Source organism: Salmo salar, unplaced genomic scaffold (assembly GCF_965601325.2).
Source record: "Salmo salar unplaced genomic scaffold, fSalSal1 ptg000221l, whole genome shotgun sequence".
In the NCBI taxonomy this organism is placed as follows: Eukaryota; Metazoa; Chordata; class Actinopteri; order Salmoniformes; family Salmonidae; genus Salmo; species Salmo salar.
Window position 1 is genome coordinate 755,834 of NW_027675333.1, and position 18,953 is coordinate 774,786.

General features: G+C 40.7%; 1 long non-coding RNA gene and 1 pseudogene across 1 annotated transcript; both read right to left on the bottom strand.

Annotated features, from left to right (window-relative positions):
- Positions 1-1,273: 1,273 nt before the first annotated feature.
- Positions 1,274-18,953, bottom strand: part of LOC145867177 (uncharacterized) — a 45,717-nt pseudogene continuing 28,037 nt past the window's right edge.
- On the bottom strand, positions 10,000-10,903 carry LOC145867159 (uncharacterized). The gene is made up of 2 exons (XR_014383249.1): positions 10,727-10,903; positions 10,000-10,330 (listed from the first exon to the last, which is right to left on the bottom strand). It is a non-coding gene; the product is annotated as an uncharacterized LOC145867159 (long non-coding RNA).

Consider the following 18,953-nt stretch of genomic DNA (forward strand, 5'->3'; position numbering starts at 1 on the left):
TGAATAACTTATTTCTAGCCTACAATCATCGATGTCACTACTAATGTGAAAAGAAGACAAAATATGACTATTCCTACTCATTTTAAGACAATTGTCAAATAATTTTAACATTCATTACAGACGTCAATTGTTGTACAACATCATGGCTCCACTGTTGGCATCACCTTTTACAGTGGATTACCGCTGTTGTGGGCCTTTAATCATCTGTCTGACTTTGTTGTTCACACAGGAGAGATACGGGACTATCGTGGATCCTCTGGGGAGCCTCAACAACATCATGATGCTGACAAGGCAGAGAAGAGTCTCTCCACATTAGAACACCTCAATAAACACCTGCAGACATCCACAGGGAAGATAACTCACTGCTGCTGTGGGAAGAGATTCACCTCATCAGGCATTAAAATTCATCAGAGAATCCACACAGGAGAGAAATCTTATAGCTGTGATCAATGTGGGAAGAGTTTTACTCAGTCAATCAGCCTGATATCACACCAGAGAACACACACAGGAGAGAAACCTTTTATCTGTGATCAATGTGGGAAGAGTTTTATTACATCTGGCTCAATGACTTTAAACCAGAGAACACACACAGGAGAGAAACCTTATATCTGTGATCAATGTGGGAAGAGTTTTATTACATCTAGCATTCTGACTCGACACCAGAGAACACACACAGGAGATAAATCTTATAGCTGTGATCAATGTGGGAAGAGTTATGTTTCATCTAGAGGTCTGACTGTACACCAGAGAACACACACAGGAGATAAACCTTATAGCTGTGGTCAATGTGGGAAGAGTTTTGGTCAATCTAGCTATCTGCCAGTGCACCAGAGAACACACACAGGAGATAAACCTTATTGCTGTGGTCAATGTGGGAAGAGTTTTGGTCAATCTAGCTATCTGCCAGTGCACCAGAGAACACACACAGGAGAGAAACCTTATAGCTGTGGTCAATGTGGGAAGAGTTTTACTACATCATTTACTACATACAGAAAATACATGAATGAATTGATGGAGTTGTTTCATGATATCAATGAATTACACCAACTCTTTTTGTGTTAGTCACTTTTTGTTAAATCTCATAAATAGTAACTCTTCCAATTCAGAGCCTGGATTCTCCCCCTGAGGCTAATATCCATATCATGTTGAAATCAATAGAACAGGGGACAAACGTTTAGGGTTCTACATTGTGACATCATTAAAATACTCCTTCTACAATGTTAAAACATTCTACATTGTGACATTAATTCATTGATATCATGAAACAACTCCTTCATGTATGTATTTTCTGATGTTTGATCAGAGGTCTTTTATCTGTGAATCTCTTGTCACACTGATCACAGCTATAAGATTTCTCTCCTGTGTGTGTTCTCTGGTGTTGAGTCAGAGTGCTAGATGTAGTAAAACTCTTCCCACAATGACCACAGCTATAAGGTTTCTCTCCTGTGTGTGTTCTCTGGTGTTGAGTCAGAGTGCTAGATGTAGTAAAACTCTTCCCACATTGACCACAGCTATAAGGTTTCTCTCCTGTGTGTGTTCTCTGGTGTAAAGTCAGATATCTAGATGTAGTAAAACTCTTCCCACATTGACCACAGCTATAAAGTTTCTCTCCTGTGTGTGTTCTCTGGTGTTGAGTCAGAGTGCTAGATGTAGTAAAACTCTTCCCACATTGACCACAGCTATAAGATTTCTATCCTGTGTGTGTTCTCTGGTGTAAAGTCAGATATCTAGATGTAGTAAAACTCTTCCCACATTGACCACAGCTATAAGGTTTCTCTCCTGTGTGTGTTCTCTGGTGTAGAGTCAGAGAGCCAGATCGACCAAAACTCTTCCCACATTGATCACACCTATAAGGTTTCTCTCCTGTGTGTATTCTCTGGTGTAGAGTCAGAGAACCAGATTGACTAAAACGCTTCCCACATTGATCACAGCTATAAGATTTCTCTCCTGTGTGTATTCTCTGGTGTAGAGTCAGACTGCGAGATGCAGCAAAACTCTTCCCACATTGATCACAGCTATAAGGCTTCTCTCCTGTGTGTATTCTCTGGTGTAGAGTCAGACTGCGAGATGCAGCAAAACTCTTCCCACATTGACCACAGCTATAAGGTTTCTCTCCTGTGTGTATTCTCTGGTGTGATACCAGATGGCCAGATTGACCAAAACACTTCCCACATTGATCACAGCTGTATGGTTTCTCTCCTGTGTGTATTCTCTGGTGTAGAGTCAGAGTGCCAAATGTAGTAAAACTCTTCCCACATTGATCACAGCTATAAGGTTTCTCTCCTGTGTGTATTCTCTGGTGTAGAGTCAGAGAGTCAGATCGACCAAAACTCTTCCCACATTGATCACACCTATAAGGTTTCTCTCCTGTGTGTATTCTCTGGTGTAGAGTCAGAGTGCCAAATGTAGTAAAACACTTCCCACATTGATCACAGCTATAAGGTTTCTCTCCTGTGTGTATTCTCTGGTGTAGAGTCAGAGAGTCAGATCGACCAAAACTCTTCCCACATTGACCACAGCTATAAGGTCTCTCTCCTGTGTGTGTTCTCTGATGAATTTTAATGCCTGATGAGGTGAATCTCTTCCCACAGTCAGAGCAGCAGTGAGTTCTCTTCCCTGTGGATGTCTGCAGGTGTTTCTTGAGGTGTTCTGATCTGGAGAGACTCTTCTCTGCCTCTTCAGCATCATGAGGTTGTTGAGGCTCCCCAGAGGATCCACAATAGTCCCGTATCTCTCCTGTGTGAACAACAAAGTCAGACAGATGGTTAAAGGCCCACAACAGCAGAAATCCACTGTAAAAGGTGATGCCAACAGCGGAGCCATGATGTTGGACAACAATTGACGTCTGTAATGAATGTTAAAATTATTTGATATTTGCCTTAAAATGAGCAAGAATAGTCATATTTTGTCTTGTTTTCACATTCGTAGTAACATCAATGATTGTAGGCTAGAAATAAGTTATTCATGTTGTTGAAACTCTAAGCAGTGTGCCAGACGACTTTTGGTCTCCAATATAGGCCCCTTTCTGTGTTTGCTAAAATTGCGGCACGAGGGCAATTTGATTGCAGAAACTCCTCCCTGCTAATGAGGAAACCACTAGTTATGGATGTACTATATCTGCCTGGAGCAAAAATGGTGAGCAAAGATTTTAGTTTTTCACAATGTATTCTGAATGTGAATGGGGGAAACTCAGGGGAGTAACCTCCATTTCCAGGTTGCTTATGAATGCATTTCACACTACCTTGGATTAAAATTGTAAGGATATTTGAATGTCCTGTTTAATATAATGCTTGCTAAAGCATTAAGAATTATGTGTAATTATTGAAGAACCGCGTTAATGACAGTATCCATTTGGGTGTTGTCAATAAAGTTAAGATTTTATTTATTTATTTAACCAGGTAGGCCAGTTGAGAACAAGTTCTCATTTACAACTGTGACCTGGCCAAGATAAAGCAAAGCAGTGCGACAAAAAAACAACAGAGTTACACGTTGGATAAACAAACGTACAGTCAATAACACAATAGAAAAATCTACATACAATGTGTGCAAATGGAGTACGGAGGCAAGGCAATAAATAGACCATAGTAGTGAAGTAATTACAATTTAGCAAATTAACACTGGAGAGATAGATGTGCAGATGATGATGTGCAAGTAGAAATACTGGTGTGCAAAAGAGCAGAAAAAGTAAATAAAAACATGGGGATGAGGTAGGCAGTTGGATGGGCTATTTACAGATGGGCTGTGTACAGCTGCAGCGATCGGTAAGCTGCTCAGATAGCTGATGCTTGAAGTTAGTGAGGGGGATATAAGTCTCCAACTTCAGCGATTTTTGCAATTCGTTCCAGTCACTGGCAGCAGAGAACTGGAAGGAAATGCAGCCAAAGTAGGTGTTGGCTTTGGGGATGACCAGTGAGATATACCTCCTGGAGCGCATGCTATGGGTGGGTGTTGCTATGGTGACCAGTGAGCTGAGTGAAGTCGGCCTAGCAAAGACTTATAGATGACCTGGAGCCAGTGGGTTTGGTGACGAATATGTATACCAGGTCGATTAGAAAGGCCTGCTCGCAGAAGTGTTCTAGGGAGCATTTGACAGTGATGAGGGGTGGCCGTTTGACCGCAAACCCATAACGGATGCAAGCGATGAGGCAGTAATCGCTGAGATCCTGATTGAAAACAGCAGAGGTGTATTTGGAGGGCAAGTTGGTCAGGATAATATCTATGAGGGTACCCATGTTTACAGATTTAGGGGTTGTACCTGGTGGGTTCCTTGATAATTTGTGTGAGATTGAGGGCATCTAGCTTGAATTGTAGGACGGCCGGGGTGTTAACCTCACTAGGGTAGGGGGCACTATTTTCACCTCTGGATGAAAAGCGTGCCAAAGTAAACTTGGTAGATTTGGATAGAAAACACTCTAAAGTTTCCAAAACTGTTAAAATAATGTCTGTGAGTATAACAGAACTGATATGACAGGCGAAAACCTGAGAAAAATACATCCAGGAAGTGGGATTTGTTGTTGTTGTAGTTTTCCATTGACTGCCTATACAGATTCCATTGACTTAGGTCTCAAATTGCACTTCCTATGGCTTCCACTAGATGTCAACAGTCTTTAGAAATAGTTTCAGGCTTGCATCCTGAAAAATGAGAGTGTAAGACCACTCTGAATGAGTGGACCATTCAGTATCTCAGAGATTTTTCATGCGCGAGACCGAGAGCGCACCTTTCTTGTTTACCTTTTATATTGACGACGTTATTGTCCGGTTGAAATGTTATATATTATTTAGGCTAAAAACAACCTGAGGATTGATTATAAACATCGTTTGACATGTTTCTACGAACTTTACTGATACTTTTCGGATTTTTCGTCTGGCTGTTGTGATTGCCTTTGAGCCTGTGGATTACTGAACAAAACGCATGAACAAAACGGAGGTTTTTGGATATAAAGAGAGACTTTATCGAACAAAACAAACATTTATTGAGTAAATGGGAGTCTTGTGAGTTGCAACGATATGAAGATCATCAAAAGTAAGTGATTCATTTTATCGCTATTTCTGACTTGTGTAACTCCTCTACTTGGCTGGTAACTGTTTGTAATGATTTGTCTGCTGGGCGCTGTTCTCAGATAATCGCATGGTATGCTTTCACGGTAAAGCCTTTTTGAAAATCTGACACCGTGGTTTGATTAACAAGAAGTGAATCTTTAAACCGATGTATAACACTTGTATGTTTTATGAATTCTTATAATGAGTATTTCTGTTTTTGAATTTGGTGCTCTGCAATTTCACTGGATGTTGGCCATGTGGGACGGTAGCGTCCCACACCCCCTAGAGAGGTTAAGCATATCCCAGTTTAGGTCACCTACCAGAACAAACTCTGAAGATAGATGGGGGCCAATCAATTCACATATGGTGTCCAGGGCACAGCTGGGGGCTGAGGGGGGTCTGTAACAGGCGGCAACAGTGAGAGACTTATTTCTGGAGAGATTCATTTTTTTAATTAAAAGCTCGAACTGTTTGGGCTTAGACCTGGAAAGTATGATAGAACTTTGCAGGCCATCTCTGCAGTAGATTGCAACTCCTCCCCCTTTGGCAGTTCTATCTTGACGGAAAATGTTGTAGTTGGGGATGGAAATTTTTGGTGACCTTCCAAAGCCAGGATTCAGACACGGCAAGGACATCAAGGTTGGCGGAGTGTGCTAAAGCAGTGAGTAAAACAAACTTAGGGAGGAGGCTTCTGATGTTAACATGCATGAAACCAAGGCTTTTACGGTTACAGAAGTCAACAAATGAGAGCGCCTGGGGACACACAGGGCCTGGGATAACCTCTACATCACCAGAGGAGTAGGGTGAGGGTACGGCAAAAGGCTTTCAGAACTGGTCGGCTCCCTCTAGTCAGGTTATAGTGATGACTGGCTCCCTCTAGTCAGGTTATAGTGATGACTGGCTCCCTCCCTCTAGTCAGGTTATAGTGATGACTGGCTCCCTCCAGTCAGGTTATAGTGATGACTGGCTCCCTCCAGTCAGGTTATAGTGATGACTGGCTCCCTCCCTCTAGTCAGGTTATAGTGATGACTGGCTCCCTCCAGTCAGGTTATAGTGATGACTGGCTCCCTCCAGTCAGGTTATAGTGATTTTGGGGCTCCCGAGTGGCGCAGCGGACACTGCATCTCAGTGCTTGAGGCTTCACTACAGACACCCTGGTTCAAATCCAGGCTGTATCACAACCGGCCGTGATTGGGAGTTCCATAGGGCGGCGCACAATTGGCCCAGCGTTGTCCGGGGTAGGCAGTCATTGTAAATAAGAATTTGTTCTTAACTGACTTGTCTAGTTAAATAAAGGTTACATTTAAATACATTTAAAAAATAGAGTTTCATGACAAACCATTTTTTACAAATCCGGCAAGGCACCAATTTTGAGAAGGGTTTAAAACAAAGGTTTCAAACCAATTCATGAATGTAATTGAATCTAGGTATGTCTTGCCTTTAATGTAATGGCATGAAAAACAATTGTCTGAATATTATACAATGACTTATCAACAGCTCTAATAATTTGCCTCCACAGGAAATCTACACTGGCAGTTATAGAATATACTATATATCCTAGAAACCTGGTTAAACTATCATTATGACATCATGGATGAATTCTAGAATATACTATATATCCTAGAAACCTGGTTAAACTATCATTATGACATCATGGATGAATTCTAGAATATACTATATAGCCTAGAAACCTGGTTAAACTATCATTATGACATCATGGATGAATTCTAGAATATACTATATATCCTAGAAACCTGGTTAAACTATAATTATGACATCCTGGATAAATAAATTTGAGTGGTTACACTCCTCCTTCCCCCATCCCTCAGCTGTTTACCAAACCAAGCCTCTGGGCAGCCATTTTGTTACTGTTGAAAAAACCCACACAACCCAGCAATCTGCCGTTCATACAACAACAAAACTGTAATTCCACCACTGTTGGTTATAAGATGATTATGGGGTTGGAGAAATGTAACTACTTTCAAATTCATAGACAGACCTATGGATGCAAGGACTGACCATCCATGATATCAACATTATAGTTTTAACTATGTTGAGGCTATACAGTGTTGGTTTACATTTCTAAACATTGGAGTAAAAAAAAGCTTATTTGGGGTTCTGATGGGGTACAACAGTTGAACTAAGCTCATGAGGCATGTGTTATATTCTTCAAGAATCAATGGTTATACATAAATAATTTTAAACGTCTAAATATGGATGTAGCTGTTGAATATTTCCGCTTTAACACCACACATCAGTTCAACAACTGCAGAGTTTGTGCCTCTGTATTGAAGACAGTACTTACTAGTGTTAATCAGGGAACGGTTTCTCAAAACCATCTTATGGCTAAGTTCACCGTTAGAACCATTGGACGTCTTAAGATGCGTTTGGGAAACCGGGCCCAGATGTCCAGTTTCCTCCTTTATCGATGTAACAGTCATCTCCCCCTCTTCCTCTTTCACTCCATAAACTGCATCCTCCTCTTCTTTTACTGTAACATCCTCCTCCTCTTTCACTCTGAACGCGTATTTTTCTTCTTTCACAGTAACGGCCTCACCCTCTACTTCTTGTTTTACTGTGATGTCCTCATCTTCTTTAGCAGCAGGAGAGTAGCTCAGTGACCGCATGGTCGGAGATGTTAGCTAGCTAGGCTAATGCTAACTTAACCAGCCCGCTAGCTGAATAATAACAACAACACCGTAAATATGAAATTAAATCGGATAACTAACTAGACGACAGAAGTGGGTTTAAAACACAGTGGCTAATATACACTAAAGCGTCTAATGAGCTTTATTGGTTCGGCTATTTTGTCTAGCGAGCTACCGAGGTGGCTGATTATCTGTTGCTACTGTTGAAAGAAGCGTTCCGTCCACTACATTATACGTCACACCAACAGCATTACCTTAAATTCCCACACCGCCATCTGCTGACTGGAGTGGGTAACGCAGTTGAGTAAAATGTTTATTTAATTTTCAGACAAAAGTTAAAGGGTAGGAATCCGGGACGTCGATAGGCCTAAATATTCATTAGCCTAAATATTCATTAGGGACATCGCTGGTACTAAAATATTAATTAGCCCCCCTTAAATAAATCAATATCAGTCAATATATTTTTTCTGTGATTTATTTTTTTCGTCAACCGTTCCATCGCATCTTAAACTTTTTAAGGGGCCGCACTAGGACCGGGGGAGGCTGCTGCTGCACTAGTGACTGTTAGACTTTCTTCAGTAAAGATGGTGGACAGAAACACTAGGAGAGAGGGGTACCCCTACACAGAACTGAACTGGATCAAAGATGGCGGACAGAAATACTAGGAGAGAGGGGTACCCCTACACAGAACTGAACTGGATCAAAGATGGCGGACAGAAATACTAGGAGAGAGGGGTACCCCTACACAGAACTGAACTGGATCAAAGATGGCGGACAGAAATACTAGGAGAGAGGGGTACCCCTACACAGAACTGAACTGGATCAAAGATGGCGGACAGAAATACTAGGAGAGAGGGGTACCCCTACACAGAACTGAACTGGATCAAAGATGGCGGACAGAAATACTAGGAGAGAGGGGTACCCCTACACAGAACTGAACTGGGTCAAAGATGGCAGACAGAAATACTAGGATGGAAGCAAATGTAAGGGATTATAACGTCATAACGAATCATGCAGAAACATGTACAGTTGACAGAAATGTTAGTTAATGTAGAGACAAACGATTATGCTTTTTTTTTATCATAAAGTTCATTTACGAAAATCGCGATTTAGCAAGCTAGCTGACTAGCTAACATTAGCCAACTAGCTGACTAGCTAACATTAGCCAGCTTGCTGACTAGCTAACATTAGCTAACATTAGCCAGCTAGCTGACTAGCTAACATTAGCCAGCTAGCTGACTAGCTAACATTAACCAGCTAGCTGACTAGCTAACAATAGCTAGCTAGCTAACATTAGCCAGCTAGCTGACTAGCTAACTTTAGCCAGCTAGCTGACTAGCTAACATTAGCCAGCTAGCTGACTAGCTAACATTAGCCAGCTAGCTGGCTAGCTTTATGGGTGTTGTGACATGAGTATGAAATTGTCATTCTGGTTGATTTAGGGACTCCTGAAACAACCAGCAAACCAGGCTGTCGTTTTGTGAAACAGTGGATGTATATAATCTAGCTAGCTGAAGAATTTACTGAAAATTGAATGTACAATTGTGTTAACTTGCCTTGCTGATATTTGCCATGCAGATAGATGAAATAACGTAGCTAGCTATGTTCTTGCTTATTGTGCAGTGGATGATTAAAATACCTGTATGCCTATGGATGTGTAGCTAGCTATCTAGCCGATCTGTGTATGGACCCAAACGTTTGGTATACATATTAGTTCAGAACCTATGAACCTCAGCTATCATAGCCAGTTGTATCAACTTCAAAACAGCCTGAATGACATTAATGAAGCCTATGGATTGAGTAGAATATAATATCATGTTGTACCAAGGATGCAAGTCGTATATACTTGTAGTTATTACCATGCATGAGATCCCCACATTGTAGCCTGTACATTTAACATATTCACTGATGATGTACTCTACCTTGGCAAATAAAGGTGCAGTTTAGGTATGAATGTCTTTGAGATTATTTTTCAGTCATATCCAATACCAGGAGTATCAAATTCCAGTCTTTGAATGACGCTGTGTCTGCATGTATGTATTACAATTATACACTTCAACAGTGTTTACCAATCTTGGTCCTGGGACATCAATGGTTACACTTTGTAACTAATAGACTAGAAACAGGATTTAACTAGTTAATTCATATATACAGAAATATAATGTTAAAAAACAGAACACTACACTTCCTATGCATCATGTAAATACTCTAACACTGGTTCATCTCAACATCTAATGCTCTTCATCTGCATTGATCTGATAAACACAGGATAGGTGGAGTATTTCATCACATTACACTTCATTTCAACCAGTAGAGAATGTGAAATGCTTTATTGAAAAGCTCATTATCCAAGTGTTATAAATACAAGTTTAATCTGTACTTCAATGCACATCTGTTGTGCATTATAAAAACAGAGGAAGAAAGAGGAGGTGGTGAGAGAGGTGTAAAAGACAGAAAGGGAAAGAGGTAAGCACATAGGAGCAGGGAAGGCAGCACATGATTAATGAATCACAGTGCTACATAAATATTCTCTCAGTTCATCACAATTACATAGTGTCTCTCGTCGGCCCAAAGGTTCTTAAAAGCAGGTGAGGTGGTGATGATGGGACTGGGGGTTGGCATCCTCTCACATCAAAACATACCTGCAGACGAGAGACAGATGGAGAGAGAGAGCATGTTTAAACCTTGTGTTTTTATTTTTTATTCTAACATTGTTAGTCATCAATCAGGAGGTGAAATGTAAAACTGACCTTGGATCATTAACTCTGGGACTACTGCATCTCTATCTGTATTTCAATGTAAAGCATCTCTTTAATAATACTTCCTGTATAATATAAACTGACCTGGGATCATTAACTCTGGGACTACTGCATCTCTGTCTGTATTTCAATGTAAAGCATCTCTTTAATAATACTTCCTGTATAATATAAACTGACCTGGGATCATTCACTCTGGGACTACTGCATCTCTGTCTGTATTTCAATGTAAAGCATCTCTTTAATAATACTTCCTGTTGACCTGACCAAGTGACCTCTCACCTCTGATCATGCTGTGCCCTCTATGTAGCCAGTTCAGATGCAGGAGGGGTTCGTCGACACAGCTGATATAACCTAGAGGATTTAGGGAGAAGAGGAGAGAGGGATGAAGTGAAGGAGAGAGACTGTTATTGAGAAAATAAGGTAGTTAAAGCGACAGTGTTCAACAGGAATCTGTGTGTGGCCTCACCTGGTGTCCACACCACACTAAGTGGCTGCAGAGTACTTTATGCTGAAAAACATGAATGGACACATGAGGACAAACAATATAGCGTAGTTATAGAAATAATGAAGTGTCTTACTATTCTCCATGGTTGGCCCTCTTGCCTATTCTTTGAAGGTGGAAGGAGCCACAGTTATACACCTGAGCCTGTTTACTGCACAACACAATCCATCAATCAGATTGATTCATGAGTGTGTAGGTGTGGGTTATAGGGTGTCTAATTGTTCTACATTTTTTCAATATGGGTGATTTAAAATAGCCTGTTTTGTTTTTGCACAGACATCACACCCTTACCTAAACAGCACCCTCACCTGAGAAGTAGAAATCAAAGGGAGAGAAACTGTGAATTGAATAACTGCAGTTGACATAGCTAAGTAAATGGAAGAATACTCTTATTGCAATGTGAATGGCTCTTAAAAGAGCTTTTGGTTGTGCATAGTGACGTCTATGGTGTTGTCAGGGAACAGCACCCTCTTTGAAGAAGTAGGAGGTGAAGATCTCCTGCACACGGATTGCCTCTCTTGCTGCGTTGTTGGACCCCATCCTTGAAACATCCTGCAGAGCAGCAGACTCCTCCTCTGGCACACGGTGGCGAGCTGCAGATCCCCTCCTTGTCCTCGTGTCCATCCTCATGAAGTTACGCAGGACACAGGTAGCCTTCACACACCTGAATTCCTCCAGGAGGCAGTCCCAGATGACCCTGGTCACCCAACCTTGCAGTGCCCTACACGGTAACTGTAGGCAATCGTTTTGAAGGAATCTCCAGTTACAAGGTATCTGTAGGAATATGGAAGACAATGTAATTTCTAGACTGTTACATCACCAGGTCATTGTGGATTACTGAAGTATAATATCCCTGATAACAAATCATGATAACATTGGATTGATAGATGCATGGGCACACATATGTACATGTGTAGCATGTGACAATAACAGGATCATATCAAGGATGGCATCACAAATGAATACATAAATATCACTTGAAGCTTGATGATGAGTTGATCATTTGAATCAGCTGTGCAGTGTGAAGGCAAAAACAAAAATGTGCCCCCCTTTGAGTCCCCAGGACTGAGAACCACTGCTCTTCATTGGGACCTCTTCATATGTAGACTGGCTTTCATAGAGCTCTTTATCTGAGGACAGAAAACCTCACAAGAAACAGACTTCATTATAGTCAAATTACACCACACTGAATATTATGTTACTATTATCTCCGTCCTCACTTCTAGGGACAGGAACTACACAAAAGTACCTGCCCTATCCAGAATAGCCTCCTCTCTCACTGACAGCTGGGGCTGCTATCCTTTCACCCTCCTCCATGGCTGTTAGCTAGCTACCTACAAATGCATGTGGAGTTTGTTTTTTACAGTGATAAATACATCAAGATAGCTAGCTAATATGAAGTTAGGTAGATGGTGATATTTTATTCACTTACCTAGGTATCTATCTATACAGTATGTGAAATTGGTTAGATAGCTAGCTAGCCAACTAGCTATCTCATTTAGCAGCTCATTTGAGTTAGCCTGCACTGTAGCTAGTTAGCTAATAATACATTGTTGTTTTTTTTACATTTTCAAAATCTATTTACTTACTTACTTGAATAGGTTCTCCCAGCCATGTGGACAATTGGAAACAGGGCAGCAAAGTTTGTTTGTCATCAGATAGTTTTAGAGGATATTACTATTGAACTACAGAAAAACAACTGTCTTTTGTGGCTCTCTCCAGGTAACCAGGACAATAAATCAGAGGAGTGACTGGGGGAGAGGTCTCCACACTCACACAATCCCCCACAGGTCTACTGTGAAACCTCACACCTTCACAATAGTGTTTGAGTCTATTACTCCAGAAAGTACACATGATTGGTCGCCCCCAGGTCCAGACAGTACCACCTGGAAAAGTATCCATGTCCAATTTGAATACATGTGAGGCAGCTCCCAATGGGACCAATCAGATTATACTCAGTCCTATACCGTGTATCCACCTATAACCTACACTGATAAACTACAATTACATAGCTGTTACTGTGTAACTGCAATGTTGTTTCGACAGCTAAGCTAAAGTTATGTAATAACATAGTAACAAATGTACACTAAATGTAAAATGTTAACATTATGACTTTATATTCTCAAAATAAATATATTACATTTTGTAAAAGGAGGAATGTAATCGTAAAGCCACATAGCACTATTGGAGTGTACTCCACCTCCTGTTTTATAGATGTCATGCTGGCCTGACGAGGTACACATTGTGACACCTGATTGAAGGAGGAAAAATATTAGGACTGATTGAGCTATAGTTTTCAAAAGTGTTTCAATAGTTCTCAATAGCAATTTGCCAACTATTAAAACAAACACAAAAACATTTGCATATTTTTTTCACAAGAAGTATCAGAATAGAATAGCCAGTTTAATTTAGATAAGAGGACGTTAGATTTATAATTACCCATTTGTCTATGTCAGCGGACATCCCTGACATAGACAAATGCTTGCATGGAACACAACAAAGATGTTGTTGGCCTCCTCAGCAGCACAGACGACCTTTGTCCAGAAGGCACGGGAGGTGTCTTTGTACCTGCTGTACTATAGCTGTAACGGGTCCTATGTGTAGCTGGTGTAGAGAGTCAGGCGCAGGACAGCAGATATGAGTAATCAACGTACTTTTACTCAAAATGTAAAAAATACAAAGTAACAAATACACGCACACCATGACAGACCGAAAAACAATAAACAATCACTCACAAAAACCCATGGGGAAACAGAGGGTTAAATAATGAACCAGTAATTGTGGGAGAGAAATCAGGTGTGTAAAACAACGACAAAACAAATGGAAAATGAAAAGTGGATCGGCGGTGGCTAGACGGCCGGTGACGTCTGTATATATTTTGATAAAGGTTAGAATCTATGAAACTATGACATTGAGATAAATCTCTCAGCCGTTTGGATTTGATAGTCAGCTATTTAGTCATATGCACAGGTGAGTGTAAACGATGCGTTATTAATCCCAATGTTAAATTAAATGATGTTTTAGGTTGAACACTAGTAGATCTGACGTCACAAAAACGTTTTGCCAACTACAAATTAACACAACAACATCGAATTGACACGAGATTTGCTATTAAAAGGCTGATCTCTGAGGAAGATTGGGTGTAAACGACTCAACTCGGCCTTGTGTCATAACGGTTTCAAATTGCTATAAGACGATATAATAAATATTATAGTCATGGCGGTAGATAAGACAACGGGTTGATAGTTTTAGACCAATTAATAACGGAACAATCCACAGATAAAGTGTACTTGTAAATCTCGCCTTCAACAACAAAATCAATGGCCTTTTTCAGAAAAAAATGTTTTTTTCCCCTCCTTGGTCAAGCCCACGGGACAGCCACCATTGCTTTTGTAATTGACAAAGTTACTATCGGTTGCAGGATCCATTCTTCTGAAAACATCCGTTTTCCAAATGAAATCAATCAACTGTGTTGTAATAATCTGCAACGTTGTGACATTTCTGCCAGTTGTGTAATTTGGATAACCTTGCCTAATGTCAGTCATCAATGAAGCTTCTTGTTGTTGCTTTACTGAAAGGTCAAATGAGAAGTATGGCGTAGTGTAGGTAGGCCTGACGTCTTCCATGATATGTTGTGACACTTCAAAAAATAAAAATACTCTACAGTATAAACGCCATTAACAGTAAAACGAAGCACTCTTTCACAAAAAAGAGGCTTCAGCAACCCACAGAAAGACGCCCACGTTTATATATTGTTTTGGAAAACACATGGTGACGTGTAAATACAAACTTATCATTACAATCTTTATCATCTGTGATGCTGATAATATACAGTGTGTTTTCCATAGCAGTGGAGCCATATCACCTTATAGTCAGAAGAACAATGAGTGTGTCTGGATGTGGAATACGTTGGATCTTGGACTAGCCACAGTGATGGAAAATAAATCACTTCATTCTGTCTTTATTGTATATCATGATATCTGTGAGGCAAGACAATACCATATGTTATGATTAAAAAGACAAACCAAAACTGTTGTGTCATTTGAGGTTAACTAAATGTAGAAATAAGGACAGGGGAGAATAAAGAGGATCAGGGGAGAATAAAGAGGATCAGGGGAGAATAAAGAGGACAGGGGAGAATAATGAGGACCAGGGGAGAATAAAGAGGATCAGGGGAGAATAAAGAGGATCAGGGGAGAATAAAGAGGATCAGGGGAGAATAAAGAGGACAGGGGAGAATAAAGAGGATCAGGGGAGAATAAAGAGGATCAGGGGAGAATAAAGAGGATCAGGGGAGAATAAAGAGGATCAGGGGAGAATAAAGAGGATCAGGGGAGAATAAAGAGGATCAGGGGAGAATAAAGAGGATCAGGGGAGAATAAAGAGGATCAGGGGAGAATAAAGAGGACAGGGGAGAATAATGAGGACCAGGGGAGAATAAAGAGGATCAGGGGAGAATAAAGAGGATCAGGGGAGAATAAAGAGGATCAGGGGAGAATAAAGAGGACAGGGGAGAATAAAGAGGATCAGGGGAGAATAAAGAGGATCAGGGGAGAATAAAGAGGATCAGGGGAGAATAAAGAGGATCAGGGGAGAATAAAGAGGATCAGGGGAGAATAAAGAGGATCAGGGGAGAATAAAGAGGATCAGGGGAGAATAAAGAGGATCAGGGGAGAATAAAGAGGACCAGGGGAGAATAAAGAGGACCAGGGGAGAATAAAGAGGATCAGGGGAGAATAAAGAGGATCAGGGGAGAATAAAGAGGATCAGGGGAGAATAAAGAGGATCAGGGGAGAATAGAGGATCAGGGGAGAATAAAGAGGACAGGGGAGAATAAAGAGGATCAGGGGAGAATAAAGAGGACAGGGGAGAATAAAGAGGATCAGGGGAGAATAAAGAGGATCAGGGGAGAATAAAGAGGATCAGGGGAGAATAAAGAGGATCAGGGGAGAATAAAGAGGACAGTGATTATGGATATGCACTCATGTTGACTTATATATTTGAACGTTCTTTTTCGCCCAGAGTACACATTTTAGATTTATTATTGTTATTATTATTGTTATTATTACTACTGTACCTACATTCTTAAAAACTAAGACAGAAAAAGTGTACTTTTTGTTGTCGTAGGAAGAGCCATAAGAGGGAAAAGCAGGATGGGATGGGGGTTTGGGGGATGGGTAGAGAGAACAATAGAGGGCTCTGAAACTATTATTTCTGAAATAACCACTTCCTAATGTGACTAGAGTCTAATACTTCCTGTGGCAGATCAGAGGGCATGATAGCTCACCAAAAATGATTCTGAAGTGTGCCAGGCCTTGCAGTCCCAAGATAGAATTCCAACAGGCCCTTCCCTGTGGCTCAGTTGGTAGAGCATGGTGTTTGCTACGCCAGCATGGTGTGTGCAACGCCAGGGTTGTGGGTTCGATTCCCACGGGGGGCCAGTACGAAAAAAATAAAATTACAATTTTTTTTGGAAATGTATGCATTCACTACTGTAAGTCGCTCTGGATAAGAGTGTCTGCTAAATGACTAAAATGTAAAATAGCCTTGCTGAAATCCCCCCCCCCCCCCCCCCCCCTTTTAATTTTGTGGCTAGAGTCAAATACTTTCTATAGCACAAACTTCACATCAGGATAGGCAACCGAAATGAATCATTAATAGACTAATACACTTGAAACACATAGCCAAACCGAAAACTGCAGACATTACTAGTGCCTCCCCACGATCAAACCGTCATGAAAAATAAAATGAAACGCAGCCTGATGTGATCAGAAACTTCAACTAGCAAGTCGCAGCAATGAAGAATTCGGCACAACACCGAAGCCAAAATAAAAAATACATTTTACTCAACTGCGTTACCCACTCCAGTCAGCAGATGGCGGAAGAAGAATTGAGTGCGTGCGCGTTCACGCGAAGGGGGGCCAAAAAGGCTTCTCAACAGCTTTTACCCCCAAGCCATAAGTCTCCCGAACAGGTAATCAAATGGCTACCCGGAGTATTTGCATTGTGCCGCCCCCCCCCCCAACCCCTCTTTTACGCTGCTGCTACTCTCTGTTTATCATATATGTATGTCACTTTAACTACACATTCATGTATATACTACCTCAATTAGCCCGACTAACCGGTGCCTGTATATAGCCTCCCTACTGTTATAGCCTCGCTACTGTTATAGCCTCTCTACTGTTTATAGCCTCTCTACTGTTTATAGCCTCTCTACTGTTATAGCCTCTCTACTGTTATAGCCTCTCTACTGTTATAGTCTCTCTACTGTATACAGCCTCTCTACTGTATACAACCTCTCTACTGTTATAGCCTCTCTACTGTTATAGCCTCTCTACTGTATATAGCCTCTCTACTGTTTATAGCCTCGCTACTGTATATAGCCTCTCTACTGTATATAGCCTCTCTACTGTTATAGCCTCTCTACTGTATATAGCCTCTCTACTGTATATAGCCTCTTTACTGTTATAGCCTCTCTACTGTTATAGCCTCTCTACTGTATATAGCCTCTCTACTGTTTATAGCCTCGCTACTGTATATAGCCTCTCTACTGTATATAGCCTCTTTACTGTTATAGCCTCTCTACTGTTATAGCCTCTCTACTGTATATAGCCTCTCTACTGTTATAGCCTCTCTACTGTATATAGTCTCTCGACTGTATATAGCCTCTCTACTGTTATTTTTCACTGTCTTTTTACTGTTGTTTTTATTTCTTTACTTATCTATTGTTCACCTAATAGCTATTTTTTACTTAAAAAATTGCACTGTTGGTTAGAGCCTGTAAGTAAGCATTTCACTGTAAGGTCTACACCTGTTGTATTCGGCTCACGTGACAAATAAACTTTGATTTGATTGTATTAGACAATGTAAACACACTAATAGACCAGGAGGAATAATACCCATTTTATGCAGGAATTTAACAACATAATTACATCGGCATACAAACTCGGTAGTACAGAGTAGATACTTCATATAACTTGCGAAATATTGCATTGTGGGTAGTTTAGGAGGTATCCCAAAATAAATGAATAAATTGTTAATAACACAAAAACATAACTGTTTGTACTTATAGGTAACCAGATCGTGAATACGACTAGCTTACTAAGTCTTTAACGACACTTTATTGTTACACTGGTGAGTAAAAACTCATGCTTCCTACACTTTAACTTGTCTGAAAATAAAATAAACATTTTACTCAACTGCGTTACCCACTCCAGTCAGCAGATGGCGGTGTGGGAATTTAAGGTAATGCTGTTAGTGTGACGTATAATGTAGTGGACGGAACGCTTCTTTCAACAGTAGCTAAAGTTACTCAGCCACCTCGGTAGCTTGCTAGACAAAATAGCCGAACAATAAAGCTCTTTAGACGCTTTAGTGTATATTAGCCACTGTGTTTTAAACCCACTTCTGTCGTCTAGTTAGTTATCCGATTTAATTTCATATTTACGGTGTTGTTATAATTATTCAGCTAGCGGGCTGGTTAAGTTAGCATTAGCCTAGCTAGCTAACATCTCCGACCATGCGGTCACTGAGCTACTCTCCTGCTAATGAAGAGGAGGACATCACAGTAAAACAAGAAGTAGAGGGTGAGGCCGTTACTGTGAAAGAAGAAAAATACGCGTTCAGAGTGAAAGAGGAGGAGGATGTTACAGTAAAAGAAGAGGAGGATGCAGTTTATGGAGTGAAAGAGGAAGAGGGGGAGATGACTGTTACATCGATAGAGGAGGAAACTGGACATCTGGGCCCGGTTTCCCAAACGCATCTTAAGGCGTCCAATGGTTCTAACGGTGAACTTAGCCATAAGATGGTTTTGAGAAACCGTTCCCTGATTAACACTAGTAAGTACTGTCTTAAATACAGAGGCACAAACTCTGCAGTTGTTGAACTGATGTGTGGTGTTAAAGGGGAAATATCCAATAGCTACATCCATATTTGGACTTTTAAAATCTTTATTTATAGCCATTGATTCTTGAAGAATATAACACATGCCTCGTGAGCTTAGTT